Below are 19,022 nucleotides of genomic sequence, written 5' to 3'. Positions count from 1 at the left end.
GCAACTTCAAATTGTATTAATATAGCGCCATTAACGTAACGAAATGTCGCAAGGGGCTTCACAGGAGTATTCGAGAGGGGCTGAACGGCCTCCTGTTCCTAATGTAACAGGCTCGAGGGGCTGAACGGCCTCCTCCTGTTCCTAATGTAACAGGCTCGAGGGGCTGAACGGCCTCCTCCTGTTCCTAATGTAACAGGCTCGAGGGGCTGAACGGCCTCCTCCTGTCCCTAATGTAACAGGCTCGAGGGGCTGAACGGCCTCCTCCTGTTCCTAATGTAACAGGCTCGAGGGGCTGAACGGCCTCCTCCTGTCCCTAATGTAACAGGCTCGAGGGGCTGAACGGCCCCCTCCTGTCTCTAATGTAACAGGCTCGAGGGGCTGAACGGCCTCCTCCTGTCCCTAATGTAACAGGCTCGAGGGGCTGAACGGCCTCCTCCTGTTCCTAATGTAACAGGCTCGAGGGGCTGAACGGCCTCCTCCTGTTCCTAATGTAACAGGCTCGAGGGGCTGAACGGCCTCCTCCTATCCCTAATGTAACAGGCTCGAGGGGCTGAACAGTCTCCTGTTCCTAATGTAACAGACTCGAGGGGCTGAACGGCCTCCTCCTGTTCCTAATGTAACAGGCTCGAGGGGCTGAACGGCCTCCTCCTGTTCCTAATGTAACAGGCTCGAGGGGCTGAACGGCCTCCTCCTATCCCTAATGTAACAGGCTCGAGGGGCTGAACAGTCTCCTGTTCCTAATGTAACAGGCTCGAGGGGCTGAACGGCCTCCTCCTATCCCTAATGTAACAGGCTCGAGGGGCTGAACAGTCTCCTGTCCCTAATGTAACAGGCTCGAGGGGCTGAACGGCCTCCTCCTGTCCCTAATGTAACAGGCTCGAGGGGCTGAACGGCCTCCTCCTGTTCCTAATGTAACAGGCTCGAGGGGCTGAACGGCCTCCTCCTGTCCCTAATGTAACAGGCTCGAGGGGCTGAACGGCCTCCTCCTGTTGCTACAAGAAGCTGACGCTGTCCCCATTGAGACCACTTCCCCCGCAGGTAGTTCCTGAGCCTAGCCGGGGACAGTGCGGGTTAAACCAGGCTGCCCTGTCAAACAGCTCGTGATCTGTACCACAGAGACCAGCGAGGTATACAACTAAGAACTGTGAATCCCCTCGAGGGTTCATGACAGGGAGAACTGCCCCTGCTCTCCTTCGACATCTATCCACCAGAGACCATCACACATCCGCCTCTCCCTCAGTACTGCCCCTCCGACAGTGCGGCGCTCCCTCAGTACCGCCCCTCCGACAGTGCGGGGCTCCCTCAGTACCGCCCCTCCGACAGTGCGGCACTCCCTCAGTACTGTCCCTCCGATAGTGCGGGGCTCCCTCAGTACCGCCCCTCCGACAGTGCGGCGCTCCCTCAGTACCGCCCCTCCGACAGTGCGGCACTCCCTCAGTACCGTCCCTCCGACAGTGCGGGACTCCCTCAGTACCGCCCCTCCGACAGTGCGGCACTCCCTCAGTACTGCCCCTCCGACAGTGCGGCACTCCCTCAGTACCACCCCTCCGACAGTGCGGCGCTCCCTCAGTACCACCCCTCCGACAGTGCGGCACTCCCTCAGTACTGCCCCTCCGACAGTGCGGCACTCCCTCAGTACCGTCCCTCCGACAGTGCGGCACTCCCTCAGTACCGCCCCTCCGACAGTGCGGCACTCCCTCAGTACCGTCCCTCCGACAGTGCGGGACTCCCTCAGTACTGCCCCTCCGACAGTGCGGGGCTCCCTCAGTACTGCCCCTCCGACAGTGCGGGGCTCCCTCAGCACTGCCCCTCCGACAGTGCGGCACTCCCTCAGTACTGCCCCTCCGACAGTGCGGGGCTCCCTCAGTACTGCCCCTCCGACAGTGCGGCACTCCCTCAGTACCGCCCCTCCGACAGTGCGGCACTCCCTCAGTACCGCTCCTCCGACAGTGCGGGACTCCCTCAGTACTGCCCCTCCGACAGTGCGGGGCTCCCTCAGTACCGCTCCTCCGACAGTACGGCACTCCCTCAGTACCGCCCCTCCGACAGTGCAGCGCTGCCTCAGTACTGCCCCTCCGACAGTGCGGCACTCCCTCAGTACCGCTCCTCCGACAGTGCGGGACTCCCTCAGTACTGCCCCTCCGACAGTGCGGGGCTCCCTCAGTACCGCTCCTCCGACAGTACGGCACTCCCTCAGTACCGCCCCTCCGACAGTGCAGCGCTGCCTCAGTACTGCCCCTCCGACGGTGCGGCACTCCCTCAGTACTGCCCCTCCGACAGTGTGGCACTCCCTCAGTACTGCCCCTCCGACACTGTGGGGCTCCCTCAGTACCGCCCCTCCGACAGTGCGGGGCTCCCTCAGTACTGCCCCTCCGACAGTACGGCTCTCCCTCAGTACCGCCCCTCCGACAGTGCGGTGCTCCCTCAGTACTGCCCCTCCGGTACTCCCTCAGTACCGCCCCTCCGACAGTGCGGCGCTCCCTCAGTACTGCCCCTCCGACAGTGCGGCGCTCCCTCAGTACTGCCCCTCCGACAGTGCGTCGCTCCCTCAGTACTGCCCCTCCGACAGTGCGGGGCTCCCTCAGTACTGCCCCTCCGACAGTGCGGGGCTCCCTCAGTACTGCCCCTCCGACAGTGCGGCACTCCCTCAGTACCGCCCCTCCAACAGTGCGGCGCTCCCTCAGTACCGCCCCTCCGACAGTGCGGTGCTCCCTCAGTACTGCCCCTCCGACAGTGCGGAGCTCCCTCAGTACCGCCCCTCCGACAGTGCGGTGCTCCCTCAGTACCGCCCCTCCGACAGTGCGGGGCTCTCTCAGTACCGCCCCTCCGACAGTGCGGGACTCCCTCAGTACTGCCCCTCCGACAGTGCGGCACTTCCTCAGCACTGCCCCTCCGACAGTGCGGCACTCCCTCAGTACTGCCCCTCCGACAGTGCGGGGCTCCCTCAGTACTGCCCCTCCGACAGTGCGGCACTCCCTCAGTACCGCCCCTCCGACAGTGCAGCACTCCCTCAGTACCGCTCCTCCGACAGTGCGGGACTCCCTCAGTACTGCCCCTCCGACAGTGCGGGGCTCCCTCAGTACCGCTCCTCCGACAGTACGGCACTCCCTCAGTACCGCCCCTCCGACAGTGTGGCACTCCCTCAGTACTGCCCCTCCAACACTGTGGGCCTCCCTCAGTACCGCTCGTACGACAGTGCGGCGCTCCCTCAGTGCTGCCCCTCCGACAGTACGGCTCTCCCTCAGTACTGCCCCTCCGACAGTGCGGTGCTCCCTCAGTACTGCCCCTCCGGTACTCCCTCAGTACCGCCCCTCCGACAGTGCGGCGCTCCCTCAGTACTGCCCCTCCGGTACTCCCTCAGTACCGCCCCTCCGACAGTGCGGCTCTCCCTCAGTACTGCCCCTCCGACAGTGCGTCGCTCCCTCAGTACTGCCCCTCCGACAGTGCGGGGCTCCCTCAGTACTGCCCCTCCGACAGTGCGGGGCTCCCTCAGTACTGCCCCTCCGACAGTACGGCGCTCCCTCAGTACTGCCCCTCCGACAGTGCGGTGCTCCCTCAGTACTGCCCCTCCGGTACTCCCTCAGTACCGCCCCTCCGACAGTGCGGCGCTCCCTCAGTACTGCCCCTCCGACAGTGCGGCGCTCCCTCAGTACCGCCCCTCCGACAGTGCGGCACTCCCTCAGTACTGCCCCTCCGACAGTGCGGCACTCCCTCAGTACCGTCCCTCCGACAGTGCGGCACTCCCTCAGTACCGCCCCTCCGACAGTGCGGCACTCCCTCAGTACCGTCCCTCCGACAGTGCGGGACTCCCTCAGTACTGCCCCTCCGACAGTGCGGGGCTCCCTCAGTACTGCCCCTCCGACAGTGCGGGGCTCCCTCAGCACTGCCCCTCCGACAGTGCGGCACTCCCTCAGTACTGCCCCTCCGACAGTGCGGGGCTCCCTCAGTACTGCCCCTCCGACAGTGCGGCACTCCCTCAGTACCGCCCCTCCGACAGTGCGGCACTCCCTCAGTACCGCTCCTCCGACAGTGCGGGACTCCCTCAGTACTGCCCCTCCGACAGTGCGGGGCTCCCTCAGTACCGCTCCTCCGACAGTACGGCACTCCCTCAGTACCGCCCCTCCGACAGTGCAGCGCTGCCTCAGTACTGCCCCTCCGACAGTGCGGCACTCCCTCAGTACCGCTCCTCCGACAGTGCGGGACTCCCTCAGTACTGCCCCTCCGACAGTGCGGGGCTCCCTCAGTACCGCTCCTCCGACAGTACGGCACTCCCTCAGTACCGCCCCTCCGACAGTGCAGCGCTGCCTCAGTACTGCCCCTCCGACAGTGCGGCACTCCCTCAGTACTGCCCCTCCGACAGTGTGGCACTCCCTCAGTACTGCCCCTCCGATACTGTGGGGCTCCCTCAGTACCGCCCCTCCGACAGTGCGGGGCTCCCTCAGTACTGCCCCTCCGACAGTACGGCTCTCCCTCAGTACCGCCCCTCCGACAGTGCGGTGCTCCCTCAGTACTGCCCCTCCGGTACTCCCTCAGTACCGCCCCTCCGACAGTGCGGCGCTCCCTCAGTACTGCCCCTCCGACAGTGCGGCGCTCCCTCAGTACTGCCCCTCCGACAGTGCGTCGCTCCCTCAGTACTGCCCCTCCGACAGTGCGGGGCTCCCTCAGTACTGCCCCTCCGACAGTGCGGGGCTCCCTCAGTACTGCCCCTCCGACAGTGCGGCACTCCCTCAGTACCGCCCCTCCAACAGTGCGGCGCTCCCTCAGTACCGCCCCTCCGACAGTGCGGTGCTCCCTCAGTACTGCCCCTCCGACAGTGCGGAGCTCCCTCAGTACCGCCCCTCCGACAGTGCGGTGCTCCCTCAGTACCGCCCCTCCGACAGTGCGGGGCTCTCTCAGTACCGCCCCTCCGACAGTGCGGGACTCCCTCAGTACTGCCCCTCCGACAGTGCGGCACTTCCTCAGCACTGCCCCTCCGACAGTGCGGCACTCCCTCAGTACTGCCCCTCCGACAGTGCGGGGCTCCCTCAGTACTGCCCCTCCGACAGTGCGGCACTCCCTCAGTACCGCCCCTCCGACAGTGCAGCACTCCCTCAGTACCGCTCCTCCGACAGTGCGGGACTCCCTCAGTACTGCCCCTCCGACAGTGCGGGGCTCCCTCAGTACCGCTCCTCCGACAGTACGGCACTCCCTCAGTACCGCCCCTCCGACAGTGTGGCACTCCCTCAGTACTGCCCCTCCAACACTGTGGGCCTCCCTCAGTACCGCTCGTACGACAGTGCGGCGCTCCCTCAGTACTGCCCCTCCGACAGTACGGCTCTCCCTCAGTACCGACCCTCCGACAGTGCGGTGCTCCCTCAGTACTGCCCCTCCGGTACTCCCTCAGTACCGCCCCTCCGACAGTGCGGCGCTCCCTCAGTACTGCCCCTCCGGTACTCCCTCAGTACCGCCCCTCCGACAGTGCGGCTCTCCCTCAGTACTGCCCCTCCGACAGTGCGTCGCTCCCTCAGTACTGCCCCTCCGACAGTGCGGGGCTCCCTCAGTACTGCCCCTCCGACAGTGCGGGGCTCCCTCAGTACTGCCCCTCCGCCAGTACGGCGCTCCCTCAGTACTGCCCCTCCGACAGTGCGGTGCTCCCTCAGTACTGCCCCTCCGGTACTCCCTCAGTACCGCCCCTCCGACAGTGCGGCGCTCCCTCAGTACTGCCCCTCCGACAGTGCGGCGCTCCCTCAGTACTGCCCCTCCGACAGTGCGTCGCTCCCTCAGTACTGCCCCTCCGACAGTGCGGGGCTCCCTCAGTACTGCCCCTCCGACAGTGCGGGGCTCCCTCAGTACTGCCCCTCCGACAGTGCGGCGCTCCCTCAGTACCGCCCCTCCGACAGTGCGGAGCTCCCTCAGTACTGCCCCTCCGACAGTGCGGAGCTCCCTCAGTACCACCCCTCCGACAGTGCGGTGCTCCCTCAGTACCGCCCCTCCGACAGTGCGGGGCTCTCTCAGTACCGCCCCTCCGACAGTGCGGCGCTCCCTCAGTACCGCCCCTCCGACAGTGCGGAACTCCCTCAGTACCGCCCCTCCGACAGTGCGGCACTCCCTCAGTACCGCCCCTCCGACAGTGCGGGACTCCCTCAGTACTGCCCCTCCGACAGTGCGGGACTCCCTCAGTACTACCCTCCGACAGTGCGGCACTTCCTCAGCACTGCCCCTCCGACAGTGCGGGACTCCCTCAGTACTGCCCCTCCGACAGTGCGGGGCTCCCTCAGTACCGCTCCTCCGACAGTACGGCACTCCCTCAGTACCGCCCCTCCGACAGTGCGGCGCTGCCTCAGTACTGCCCCTCCGACAGTGCGGCACTCCCTCAGTACTGCCCCTCCGACAGTGTGGCACTCCCTCAGTACTGCCCCTCCGACACTGTGGGGCTCCCTCAGTACCGCTCGTACGACAGTGCGGCGCTCCCTCAGTACTGCCCCTCCGACAGTACGGCTCTCCCTCAGTACCGCCCCTCCGACAGTGCGGCACTCCCTCAGTACTGCCCCTCCGACAGTGCGGCACTCCCTCAGTACTGCCCCTCCGACAGTGCGGCGCTCCCTCAGTACCGCCCCTCCGACAGTGCGGCGCTCCCTCAGTACTGCCCCTCCGACAGTGCGGAGCTCCCTCAGTACCGCCCCTCCGACAGTGCGGTGCTCCCTCAGTACTGCCCCTCCGACAGTGCGGAGCTCCCTCAGTACCGCCCCTCCGACAGTGCGATGCTCCCTCAGTACTGCCCCTCCGACAGTGCGGTGCTCCCTCAGTACTGCCCCTTCGACAGTGCGGAGCTCCCTCAGTATTGCCCCTCCGACAGTGCGGAGCTCCCTCAGTACCGCCCCTCCGACAGTGCGGAGCTCCCTCAGTACCGCCCCTCTGACAGTGCGGCCCCTCTGAGGCAGAACATTTTGTGGGGTGGAAATCCCCCCCAGAGACTTGAGCACAAAATTATACGCTGACACTTCAGTGCAATATTCCAACTCGCACCGAGTCCCGCTCACCCATCACCCGCTGTGCCCCGTGTCCTAACTCACACCCAGTCCCGCTCACCCATCACCCCCTGTGCTCACTGACCCCGTGTTCTAACTCACATCCAGTCCCACTCACCCATCACACCCTGTGCTCGCTGACCCCCTGTCCTAACTCGCACCCAGTCCCGCTCACCCATCACCCCCTGTGCCCCGTGTCCTAACTCACACCCAGTCCCGCTCACCCATCACCCCCTGTGCTCACTGACCCCGTGTTCTAACTCACACCCAGTCTCAATCACCCATCACACCCTGTGCTCGCTGACCCCGTGTCCTAACTCGCACCGAGTCCCACTCACCCATCACCCCCTGTGCTCACTGCCCCGTGTCCTAACTCGCACCGAGTCCCACTCACCCATCACCCCCTGTGCTCACTGCCCCGTGTCCTAACTCGCACCCAGTCCCGCTCACCCATCACCCCCTGTGCTCACTGACCCCGTGTCTTAACTCACACCCAGTCCCGCTCACCCATCACCCACTGTGCTCACTGACCCCGTGTCCTAACTCGCACCGAGTCCCGCTCACCCATCACCCCCTGTGCTCACTGACCCCGTGTCCTAACTCGCACCCAGTCCCGCTCACCCATCACCCCCTGTGCTCACTGACCCCGTGTCCTAACTCGCACCCAGTCCCACTCACCCATCACCCCCTGTGCTCACTGACCCCGTGTCCTAACTCGCACCGAGTCCCACTCACCCATCACCCTCTGTGCTCGCTGACCTACATTGGCTCCCAGTTAAACAACGCCTCGATTTCAAAATTCTCATCCTCCTCTTCAAATGCCTCCATGGCCTTCATCTCTCTCTATCTCTGTAACCCCTTCCAGTCCCTACACACCTCCCTAGCTCTGTAACCTCCTCCAGCCCCTGCACCCCTCCCTATCTCTGTAACCTCCTCCAGCCCCTACACCCGTCCCTAGCTCTGTAACCTCCTCCAGCCCCTACACTCCTCCCTATCTCTGTTACCTCCTCCACCCCCTACACCCCTCCCTATCTCTGCAACCCCCTCCAGCCCCTACACCCCTCCCTGTCTCTGTAACCCCCTCCAGCCCCTACACCCCTCCCTATCTCTATAACCCCCTCCAGCCCCTACGCCCCTCCCTATCTCTGTTACCTCTTCCAGCCCCTACACCCCTCCCTATCTCTGTTACCTCCTCCAGCCCCTACACCCCTCCCTATCTCTGTAACCTCCTCCAGCCCTACACCCCTCCCTATCTCTGTTACCTCCTCCAGCCCCTACACTCCTCCCTATCTCTGTAACCCCCTCCAGCCCCTACACCCCTCCCTATCTCTGTTACCTCTTCCAGCCCCTACACTCCTCCGTATCTCTGTAACCGCCTCCAGTCCCCTACACCCCTCCCTATCTCTGTAACCCCCTCCAGCCCCTACACCCCTCCCTATCTCTGTAACCCCCACCCCCCCCCCCCCCGAGATCTCTGCACCCCTCTAATTCTGCCCTCCTGACCATCCCTGATTATAATCGCTCCACCATCGGAGGCCATGCCTTCTGTTGCCTGGGCCCCAAGCTCTGGAACTCCCTCCCTAAACCTCTCCGCCTCTCTCTCCTCCTTCAAGACGCTCCTTAAAACCTCCCTCTGTGACCCAGCTTTTGGTCACCTGTCCCTAATATCTCCTTATGTAGCTCGGGGTCAAATTGTGTTTGATAATCGCTCCTGTGTAGCACCTGGGGACGTTTCACTACGTCAAAGGCGCTATATAAATGAAGGTTGTGTTTATCTTTTGTTGTGCGTTCTTCCTCTTTGAGAGCGGGTGGGGTTTGTCCGGTGGTTTCCCTGAATCGAGGACACACTAAAAGAACGTGGGTCTGGTGAGAGGTTCAGGGCTCACCACAGGGCAGTGAACAAAGGCATTCTCCATCCAACACTGCCATCTAGCAAAACGCAAGGTAACGTTAGTGCTCACAGTCCCGCAAGTAAAGACAGATGTGCATTTATATAGCACCTGTCACCCACCTCAGGGCGTCCCAAAGCGCCTCACAGACAATGAAGTACAATCGGAGTGCGCTCCCTGTTGTAATGTGGGAAACGCCAATTGGCGCACAGCAAGCTCCCACACACAGCGATGTGATAATGACCCGGATCGTCTGTTTTAGTGATGTTGGTCGAGGGATAAATATTGGCCCCAGGACACCGGGGAGAACTCCCCCTGCTCTTCTTCCAATAGTGGCCCCGGGATCTTTTACATCCACCCGAGAGGGCAGACGGGGCCTCGGTTTAATGTCTCATCCCGAAATACAGCCCCTCCGACAGTGCGGCGCTCCCTCAGTACCGCCCCTCCGACAGTGTGGCACTCCCTCAGTACCACCCCTCCGACAGTGCGGCGCTCCCTCAGTACCGCCCCTCCGACAGTGTGGCACTCCCTCCGTACCGCCCCTCCGACAGTGCGGCGCTCCCTCAGTAACGCCCCTCCGACAGTGTGGCACTCCCTCAGTACCGGCTCTCCGACAGTGCGGCGCTCCCTCAGTACCGCCCCTCCGACAGTGCGGCGCTCCCTCAGTACCGCCCCTCCGACAGTGTGGCACTCACTCAGTACCGCCCCTCCGACAGTGCGCCACTCCCTCAGTACCGCCCCTCCGACAGTGCGGCGCTCCCTCAGTACCGCCCCTCCGACAGTAAAACCTCTTTACGCAGCGAGTGGGTAGGATCGGGAACGCGCTGCCTGTGAGGGCGCTGGAGACAGACTCAATCGCGGCTTTCAATAGGGAGTTGGATAAATACCCGAAGGAATCGGATTAGCGAGGCTCCGGGGAGAGGGCGGGGCAGTGGGACCGGGCGCGTGTGGGGCACGGGCTAGAGGGGCCGAATGGCCTCCTGCGCTGTGACCATCAATGACTCGATGATTGTAATTTCTCGGTTGAAGTATTTCGGCGGAATGCCTGAGATTGTGAACACCAGTGTGTCAGCTTTAATTTGAAACAGTTTAAGAGCAGATACAGCAGTTTACATTGTGGAAAACAGTGCGAGAGGAGAGAGTCGCTCCGTCGCTGTCCCCGCGATCCCGCCGACGCAAATTACCGGCTGCAACAAATAACCCTGACCCCCCCCCCCCCGGTGCTTTACTGACCGCGCGCTGGGGAGACGCCGAAGGTGCCCCTCCATTAATCTGCCGGCATTTCGCAGCGCGAAGGGGGTCGCGATTGGGGTCGTGGTCAACGGCTGCTACCATCATCGGTCAGAGGCGTGCCGCGCTCCGGCTGAAATTCAGTCGGCTCTTTGGCCGAGGCGCCGAGAGGGAACACTGCGCCAGCTAATGCCGCGGTGACTCCATCCAGCACGCCACGCCTCCGTCGCGAAGTTTTCCTGTTGCGACTACCGTACGGGCAGGGAAACGCGGCAGTTAAAGAGCGGGTGTCGGGCGCAATCGCCCAGAGAGGAAGGTAAGTATCTCTCTTTATTGGTTTCCGCCTTGTTTTCGTTAGATTTAAGAGCGGTGGGGGGCAGAAGTTTGTGTGTCGGAGAAGTTTCAGTTACTACTTTTTACTTCCCGGTTTGCAGCCAGGGTGGCGGTAGGCTGCCGTCGGGAGATTCGGTCGGGCCTCCCGCGCCCCCGCCCGAGTGGGTGGTGAGCACCGACACCGTTCGCGCTGCTCCCTCGTGTTTGGACAGTCGGAGCCAGGCGGTAAAATCGGCGTTGGAGCGCTGACGGTGTCTCGGAAACGGCGGGATCCAATTCCGACCGCCAATGGGCGCGATTCATCCCAAACCCCACCCCCAGCGGGAAAACACACAAACAGATCACGGAGCAAGTGAACCTCGAGGGCACTCGTCGGAAACAAAAAAACCCAGAAAATTGAGGCGGACACACGCGGAAATAAAGTCTTCAGACTCGGCCGGGAACGTTCATCATCGTCGGCGTGGTCCGTGCGATCTACGGCGGGAAGGAGAAGGAGATTAAAGGAGGAGGTACTCCCTCAGTAGCGCCCCTCTGACAGTGCGGCACTCCCTCAGTACCACCCCTCCGACAGTGCGGCACTCCCTCAGTACCGCCCCTCCGACAGTGCGGCACTCCCTCAGTACCGCCCCTCCGACAGTGCGGCACTCCCTCAGTACCGCCCCTCCGACAGTGCGGCGCTCCCTCAGTACCGCCCCTCCGATAGAGCGGCGCTCCCTCAGTACCGCCCCTCCGACAGTGCGGCACTCCCTCAGTACCGCCCCTCCGACAGTGCGGCGCTCCCTCAGTACCGCCCCTCCGATAGAGCGGCGCTCCCTCAGTACCGCCCCTCCGACAGTGCGGCACTCCCTCAGTACTGCCCCTCCGACAGTGCGGCACTCCCTCAGTACCGCCCCTCCGATAGAGCGGCGCTCCCTCAGTACCGCCCCTCCGACAGTGCGGCACTCCCTCAGTACCGCCCCTTCGACAGTGCGGGGCTCCCTCAGTACCGCCCCTCTGACAGTGCGGCACTCTCTCAGTACCGCCCCTCCGACAGTGCGGCACTCCCTCAGTACCGCCCCTCCGACAGTGCGGCACTCCCTCAGTACCGCCCCTCCGACAGTGCGGCACTCCCTCAGTACCGCCCCTCCGACAGTGCGGCGCTCCCTCAGTACCGCCCCTCCGACAGTGCGGCGCTCCCTCAGTACCACCTCCCAGGGGGTGCAGGGGGTTTATCGAACCCCCGCTCGTTGTCCAGAACCGTTCTGGGATTGTCGGTCTGCCCCGGAGATTTCCGGGACCCTCGTGGACAGCCCACACTCCCGTTCCCCCCCCTCCTCGCTTACAGACATCACCGTGGTAACCGTGGCCATACGTGACGGAACCATTACCTCAGGCGGTGGATTTCGTTAACCCCTCGGCTGAAAGGGAAGAGAATAAATTGTCAGTTCATCCGCCTCGAAGCTCAGGCCTTGGATTGTCGTCCAACGAGCTGGACAGATACAACGGTTATTTCCTTATTCACCCCCTCCCCCGCAACCTCTCCCCACCCCCCCCCTAACCCCAGACCCTCGTCCGATCGATCGAGGTTTATTGAGATAATGAAAGGACTTGCATTTAGATAGCGCCTTTCACGTCCACCGGACGTCTCAAAGTGCCTCACAGCCAATGAAGTACCCTTTGAAGTGCGCTCACTGATGTCATCGCGGCAGCCAACTTGTGCACAGCAAGATCCCACACTCAGAGACGTGATAAAGACCCAGATCGTCTGTTGGTCGAGGGATAAATATTGGCCCCAGGACACCGGGGAGAACTCCCCCTGCTCTTCTTCCAATAGTGGCCCCGGGATCTTTTACATCCACCCGAGAGGGCAGACGGGGCCTCGGTTTAATGTCTCATCCGAAATACAGCCCCTCCGACAGTGCGGCACTCCCTCAGTACCGCCCCTCCGACAGTGCGGCACTCCCTCAGTACCGCCCCTCCGACAGTGCGGCGCTCCCTCAGTACTGCCCCTCCGACAGTGCGGTGCTCCCTCAGTACCGCCACTCCGACAGGCTCGAGGGGCTGAATGGCCTCCTCCTGTCCCTAATGTAACAGGCTCGAGGGGCTGAACGGCCTCCTCCTGTCCCTAATGTAACAGGCTCGAGGGGCTGAACGGCCTCCTCCTGTTCCTAATGTAACAGGCTCGAGGGGCTGAACGGCCTCCTACTGTCCCTAATGTAACAAACTCGAGGGGCTGAAAAGCCTCCTCCTGTCCCTAATGTAACAGGCTCGAGGGGCTGAACGGCCTCCTCCTGTCCCGAATGCAACAGGCTCGAGGGGCTGAACGGCCTCCTCCTGTCCCGAATGCAACAGGCTCGAGGGGCTGAACGGCCTCCTCCTGTCCCTAATGTAACAGGCTCGAGGGGCTGAACGGCCTCCTCCTGTTCCTAATGTAACAGGCTCGAGGGGCTGAACGGCCTCCTCCTGTCCCTAGTGTAACAGGCTCGAGGGGCTGAACGGCCCCCTCCTGTCCCTAATGTAACAGGCTCGAGGGGCTGAACGGCCTCCTCCTGTCCCTAATGTAACAGGCTCGAGGGGCTGAACGGCCTCCTCCTGTCCCTAATGTAACAGGCTCGAGGGGCTGAACGGCCTCCTCCTGTCCCTAATGTAACAGGCTCGAGGGGCTGAACGGCCGCCTCCTGTCCCTAATGTAACAGGCTCGAGGGGCTGAACGGCCTCCTCCTGTTCCTAATGTAACAGGCTCGAGGGGCTGAACGGCCTCCTCCTGTCCCTAATGTAACAGGCTCGAGGGGCTGAACGGCCTCCTCCTGTCCCTAATGTAACAGGCTCGAGGGGCTGAACGGCCTCCTCCTGTCCCTAATGTAACAGGCTCGAGGGGCTGAACGGCCTCCTCCTGTTCCTAATGTAACAGGCTCGAGGGGCTGAACGGCCTCCTCCTGTCCCTAATGTAACAGACTCGAGGGGCTGAACGGCCTCCTCCTGTCCCTAATGTAACAGACTCGAGGGGCTGAACGGCCTCCTCCTGTCCCTAATGTAACAGACTCGAGGGGCTGAACGGCCTCCTCCTGTCCCTAATGTAACAGGCTCGAGGGGCTGAACGGCCTCCTCCTGTCCCTAATGTAACAGACTCGAGGGGCTGAACGGCCTCCTCCTGTCCCTAATGTAACAGACTCGAGGGGCTGAACGGCCTCCTCCTGTCCCTAATGTAACAGACTCGAGGGGCTGAACGGCCTCCTCCTGTCCCTAATGTAACAGGCTCGAGGGGCTGAACGGCCTCCTCCTGTTCCTAATGTAACAGGCTCGAGGGGCTGAACGGCCCCCTCCTGTCCCTAATGTAACAGGCTCGAGGGACCGAGTGACCCCCCTCCTGCCCCGAATTGTGCCGCTGTTGATCAGTGACACGGTTTACGAATACCTCCCTTACCCGAGGAGCCGCTGGAGTTGGAGGTGTTGGATTCACTGCTCCGCACACTGGCCTGGCAGGGATTCGATCCACATGGTCCCGTACGCCTCGTGAACTTGGCTGCAACGAGAAGGATCGGCAAACTGTTAACCCTCTCCACCCCAAAATATACCCCCCCTGGCCCCAAAATGATTCAGAGTTAAAGGACTGTGCATCTCACCCGTCGACTGGATCTTGGAGCGTTTGCAACCTGGAATGAGAAAGGTACGGTGAGCAGTTTGTCATCAATCCCAGGGACGGGCGTCTTTCAAATGTACCCTCCCCCTCCCTCTTTTATTTCACCGGCTTTTAATCTCCTCCTCTGCTCCATCGCCTCCTCGCTCTCCCTCGCTCTCTCTGTCCCTCTCGCTCTCTCTGTCTCTCTCACTCTCTCTCTCTCTCTCTTGCTCTCGTTCTGTCTCTCTCTCTCTTGCTCTCGCTCTCTCTCTCCCCCTCTCTCTCTCTCTCTCTCTCTCTCTCACTCTCCCTCCGCGAACAAGGATTATCATTTAAACTGGTGAAGTCTTTGAAAGAAGAATGAAGCATTTATATAGCGCCTAACACCCTCTCAGGACGTCCCAAACCGCCTCACAGCCAATGAGGTACTATCGGAGTGCGCTCGCTGTTGCAATGTGGGAAACGCCAATTTGCGCACAGCAAGCTCCCACACACAGTGATGTGATAATGACCCAGATCGTCTGTTTTAGTGATGTTGGTCGAGGGATAAATATTGGCCCCAGGACACCGGGGAGAACTCCCCCTGCTCTTCTTCCAATAGTGGCCCCGGGATCTTTTACATCCACCCGAGAGGGCAGACGGGACTCGGTTTAATGTCTCATCCGAAATACGGCACCTCCGACAGTGCGGCGCTCCCTCAGTACTGCCCCTCCGACAGTGCGGCACTCCCTCAGTACTGCCCCTCCGACAGTGCGGCACTCCCTCAGTACCGCCCCTCCGACAGTGCGACGCTCCCTCAGTACCGCCCCTCCGATACTGCGGCAATCCCTCAGCACCGCCCCTCCGACAGTACGGCGCTCCCTCAGTACTGCCCCTCCGACAGTGCTGCACTCCCTCAGTACTGCCCCTTCGACAGTGCGGCGCTCCCTCAGTACCGCACCTCCGACAGTGCGGCACTCCCTCAGTTCTGCCCCTCCGACAGTGCGGCGCTCCCTCAGTAACGCCCCTCCGACAGTGCGGCACTCCCTCAGTACCGTCCCTCCGACAGTGCGGCACTCCCTCAGTACTGCCCCTCCGACAGTGCGGCACTCCCTCAGTACCGCCCCTTCGACAGTGCAGCGCTCCTCAGTACTGCCCCTCCGACAGTGCGGCGCTCCCTCAGTAACGCCCCTCCGACAGTGCGGCACTCCCTCAGTACTGCCCCTCCGACAGTGCGGCACTCCCTCAGTACCGTCCCTCCGACAGTGCGGCACTCCCTCAGTACCGCCCCTTCGACAGTGCAGCGCTCCTCAGTACTGCCCCTCCGACACTGCGGCACTCCCTCAGTACCGCCCCTTCGACAGTGCGGCACTCCCTCAGTACTGCCTCTCCAACACTGCAGCGCTCCTCAGTACTGCCCCTCCGACACTGCGGCACTCCCTCAGTACTGCACTGGGAGGGTCAGCCTGGATTCTGTACTCGAGTTCCTGGAGTGGGACTTGACCCCACGACCTTCTGACGCTGAGGCGAGGGAGCTGCCCACTGAGCCAGACTGACACACCTTTACTCCGTCATACCTCAAACTTTAATTTCAAAGCGTATCTGTTTAAAGATCCCGTTTATTTTGACTATCTCCTTTCGTTAACCCATCCCTTGTCCTGTGGGGTGTGGTAGCACAGTGGTTATGTACACTCAACCTGCTCCGCTGGGCAGGGCCACATTGTCCGCATGTCCCCCAGACACGAGACTCCCAAAGCAAGCGCTCTACTCGGAACTCCTTCACGGGCAAACGAGCCAAAGGTGGGCAGAGGAAACGTTACAGGGACCACCCTCAAAGCCTCCCTGATAAAGTGCAACATCCCCAACGACACCTGGGAGTCCCTGGGCCCAAAGACCAGTCCCGCCCTCAGTGGAGGGAAGTGCATCCGGGAGGGCGCTGAGCACCTCGAGTCTCGTCGCCGAGAGCGTGCAGAAACCAAGCGCAGGCAGCGGAAGGACCGTGCGGCAAACCAGTCCCACCCTCCCCTTCCCTCAACCACTGTCTGTCCCACCTGTGACAGGGACTGTGGCTCCCGTATTGGACTGTTCAGCCACCTAAGGACTCGTGTTAGGAGTGGAAACAAGTCTTCCTCGATCCCGAGGGACTGCCGATGATGACGGTGGGTATATTACTGGGCCAGGAATCCTGAGCCCTGGACTAACGATCCAGGGACACCAGTTCAGGGCGGCTGGGGAATTTGAACTCAATTGAACAGCTCTGACGGTAACGGAACTTGCCGTTAAAACCCATCGGGTTCAGTGATGTGTCCTTCAGGGAAGGAAATCTACCGCCCTTACCCGGTCTGGCCGCTATGCGAGTCCAGGCCCACAGCAATGTGTGCGTGACTTGTAACTGCCCTCTGATCTGGCCCAGCGAGCCCCTCAGTTGTATAAGGGTCAGCGCCACCTTCTCGCGGGCGATTAGCGGACGGGCAATAAATGCCGGCCTTGCCAGTGACGCCCACAGCCCCGGGAACCAACAGTAAAAGAACATTCCCCCTCGACATACTGAAAGCCCCATTTTTACACGCACCAGAAACACAGGCAGTGAGTGGAAACACATTTGTGCTCTCCCCTAAAGTCAGCACGAAAGGCGCCATCGCATCAGACCCCCAATTAAACCCGCGACATTAACGATCGTTGGTAACGGGCGCAAGGTGCTTACGGTTGATGGCGCAGTGATACACGATCGTGGTCACCACAGCAGCGCTCAGTCCCAGTATCCCCAGCACAGCTCCGATGGTGATCAAAGTTTCATTCTCAGCATTCCTGTTCCGATCTGAAGAGAGCACAGTTACTGGGCCAGCTGTTCACCGCAAGAACAGTATCGCTGAAGTTCCCCGCTGATGGGAACCCGAACCGGGTGGTGTCCGAGAATAGGATCAGTAGGCCATTCGGCCCCTCGAGCCTGCACCGCCATTCAATGTATAACTGGAGCAAGACTTCCCTGCTTTTATACTCCATCCCCTTTGCAATAAAGGCCAAGATACCATTGGCCCTTCCTGATCACTTGCTGTACCTGCATACTATCCTTTTGTGTTCCATGTACAAGTAACCCCCAGGTCCCGCTGTACTGCGGCACTTTGCAATCTTTCTCCATTTAAATAATAACTTGCTCTTTGATTTTTTTTTCTGCCAAAGTGAACGACCTCACACTTTCCCACATTATGCTCCATCTGCCAAATGTTTTGCCCACTCACTGAGCCTGTCTGTGTCCTTTTGCAGATTTTTTGTGTCCTCCTCACACATTGCTTTTCCTCCCATCTTTGTATCGTCAGCAAACTTGGCCACGTTACACTCAGTCCCTTCTTCCAAGTCGTTAATATAGATTGTAAATAGTTGGGGACCCAGCACTGATCCCTGTGGCACCCCACTAGTTACTGGTTGCCAACCAGAGAATGACCCATTTATCCCGACTCTCTGTTTTCTGTTCGTTAGCCAATCCTCTATCCATGCTAATATATTACCCTCAACCCCGTGAACTTTTATCTTGTGCTGTAACCTTTTATGTGGCACCTTGTCAAATGACTTCTGGAAATCCAAATACACCACATCCACTGGTTCCCCTTTATCCACCCTGTTCATTACATCCTCTGTGATGATTATTTCTTCAATAAGGAGGGAGAAAGTGTAATGGACTTCTGATGTAATAACTACTACTGATGCAGTGACAATAACAGGTCATGTGTCAAGGTCATGTGATACAGTTCTGCTCGGGGCCATTTACAGCGTGTGTTGTGTGTTTGGGGTGTTAGAGATATCACGGTTGGGTCTTACGGCGACCTCTGTGTCTGAGCTTCCCCGAGTTGCTGAACTTACCGAGTTGCACCACGAGTTTGCCGTTGATGGCCGCGTGTTCCACTTGACAGGAGGTCGAACGGTGAACACCTCCGGCCAAGGGCAGGACACTCCAGGCCTGAAAGGTCCCATCCCTTTGAGGTACCACCTGAGTCCTGGCTGCTCCCTGGACAACACCTCCCCCGTCTCTGACCCAGCTCAGGTCAATCTCACGGGGAAAGAAGTCCGTCGCCAAGCACACCAAATAATCCCGCCCGCCTTCCGTCCGAACAAAGGTGTTGATGGACGTGGGAGCTGTGAAAACAGACAGCAGGTTATACCGTGGGCCGTGTAGAGGGAGCTTTACTCTGTATCTAACCCCCTGTACCTGTCCTGGGAGTGTTTGATGGGGACAGTGTAGATGGAGCTCCCTCAGTACCGCCTCTCCGACAGTGCGGCGCTCCCTCAGTACCGCCCCTCCGACAGTGCGGCGCTCCCTCAGTACCGCCCCTCCGACAGTGGGGCACTCCCTCAGTACCGCCCCTCCGACAGTGCGGCACTCCCTCAGTACTGCCCCTCCGACAGTGCGGCACTCCCTCAGTACCGCCCCTCCGACAGTGCTGTGCTCCCTCAGTACCGCCCCTCCGACAGCGCAGTGCGGCGCTCCCTCAGTACCGCCCCTCCGACAGTGCGGGGCTCCCTCAGTACCGCCCCTCCGACAGCGCAGTGCGGCGCTCCCTCAATACCGCCCCTCCGACAGCGCAGTGCGGCGCTCCCTCGGTACTGCCCCTCCGACAGTGCGGCACTCCGTCAGTACTGCCCCTCCGACAGGGTGGCACTCCCTCAGTACCGGCCCTCCGACAGTGCGGCACTCCCTCAGTACCGGCCCTCCGACAGTGCGGGGCTCCCTCAGTACTGCCCCTCCGACAGTGCGGCACTCCCTCAGTACCGGCCCTCCGACAGTGCGGGGCTCCCTCAGTACTGCCCCTCCGACAGTGCGGCACTCCCTCAGTACCGGCCCTCCGACAGTGCGGGGCTCCCTCAGTACCGCCCCTCCGACAGCGCAGTGCGGCGCTCCCTCAGTACCGCCCCTCCGACAGTGCGGGGCTCCCTCAGTACCGCCCCTCCGACAGCGCAGTGCGGCGCTCCCTCAGTACCGCCCCTCCGACA

The 19,022-nt window shown here is 61.4% G+C and overlaps 1 long non-coding RNA gene across 1 annotated transcript; it reads right to left on the bottom strand.

The window, feature by feature from the left end:
* Positions 1-10,809: 10,809 nt before the first annotated feature.
* On the bottom strand, positions 10,810-16,827 carry LOC139240590 (uncharacterized). Its single transcript, XR_011588727.1, has 5 exons — positions 16,741-16,827; positions 14,062-14,091; positions 13,863-13,961; positions 11,827-11,856; positions 10,810-10,933 (listed from the first exon to the last, which is right to left on the bottom strand). It is a non-coding gene; the product is annotated as an uncharacterized lncRNA (long non-coding RNA).
* Positions 16,828-19,022: the final 2,195 nt, after the last annotated feature.

This window comes from Pristiophorus japonicus, chromosome 32, assembly GCF_044704955.1.
Source record: "Pristiophorus japonicus isolate sPriJap1 chromosome 32, sPriJap1.hap1, whole genome shotgun sequence".
Classification (NCBI taxonomy): Eukaryota; Metazoa; Chordata; class Chondrichthyes; family Pristiophoridae; genus Pristiophorus; species Pristiophorus japonicus.
This window is presented reverse-complemented; position numbering and strand designations above follow the sequence as displayed.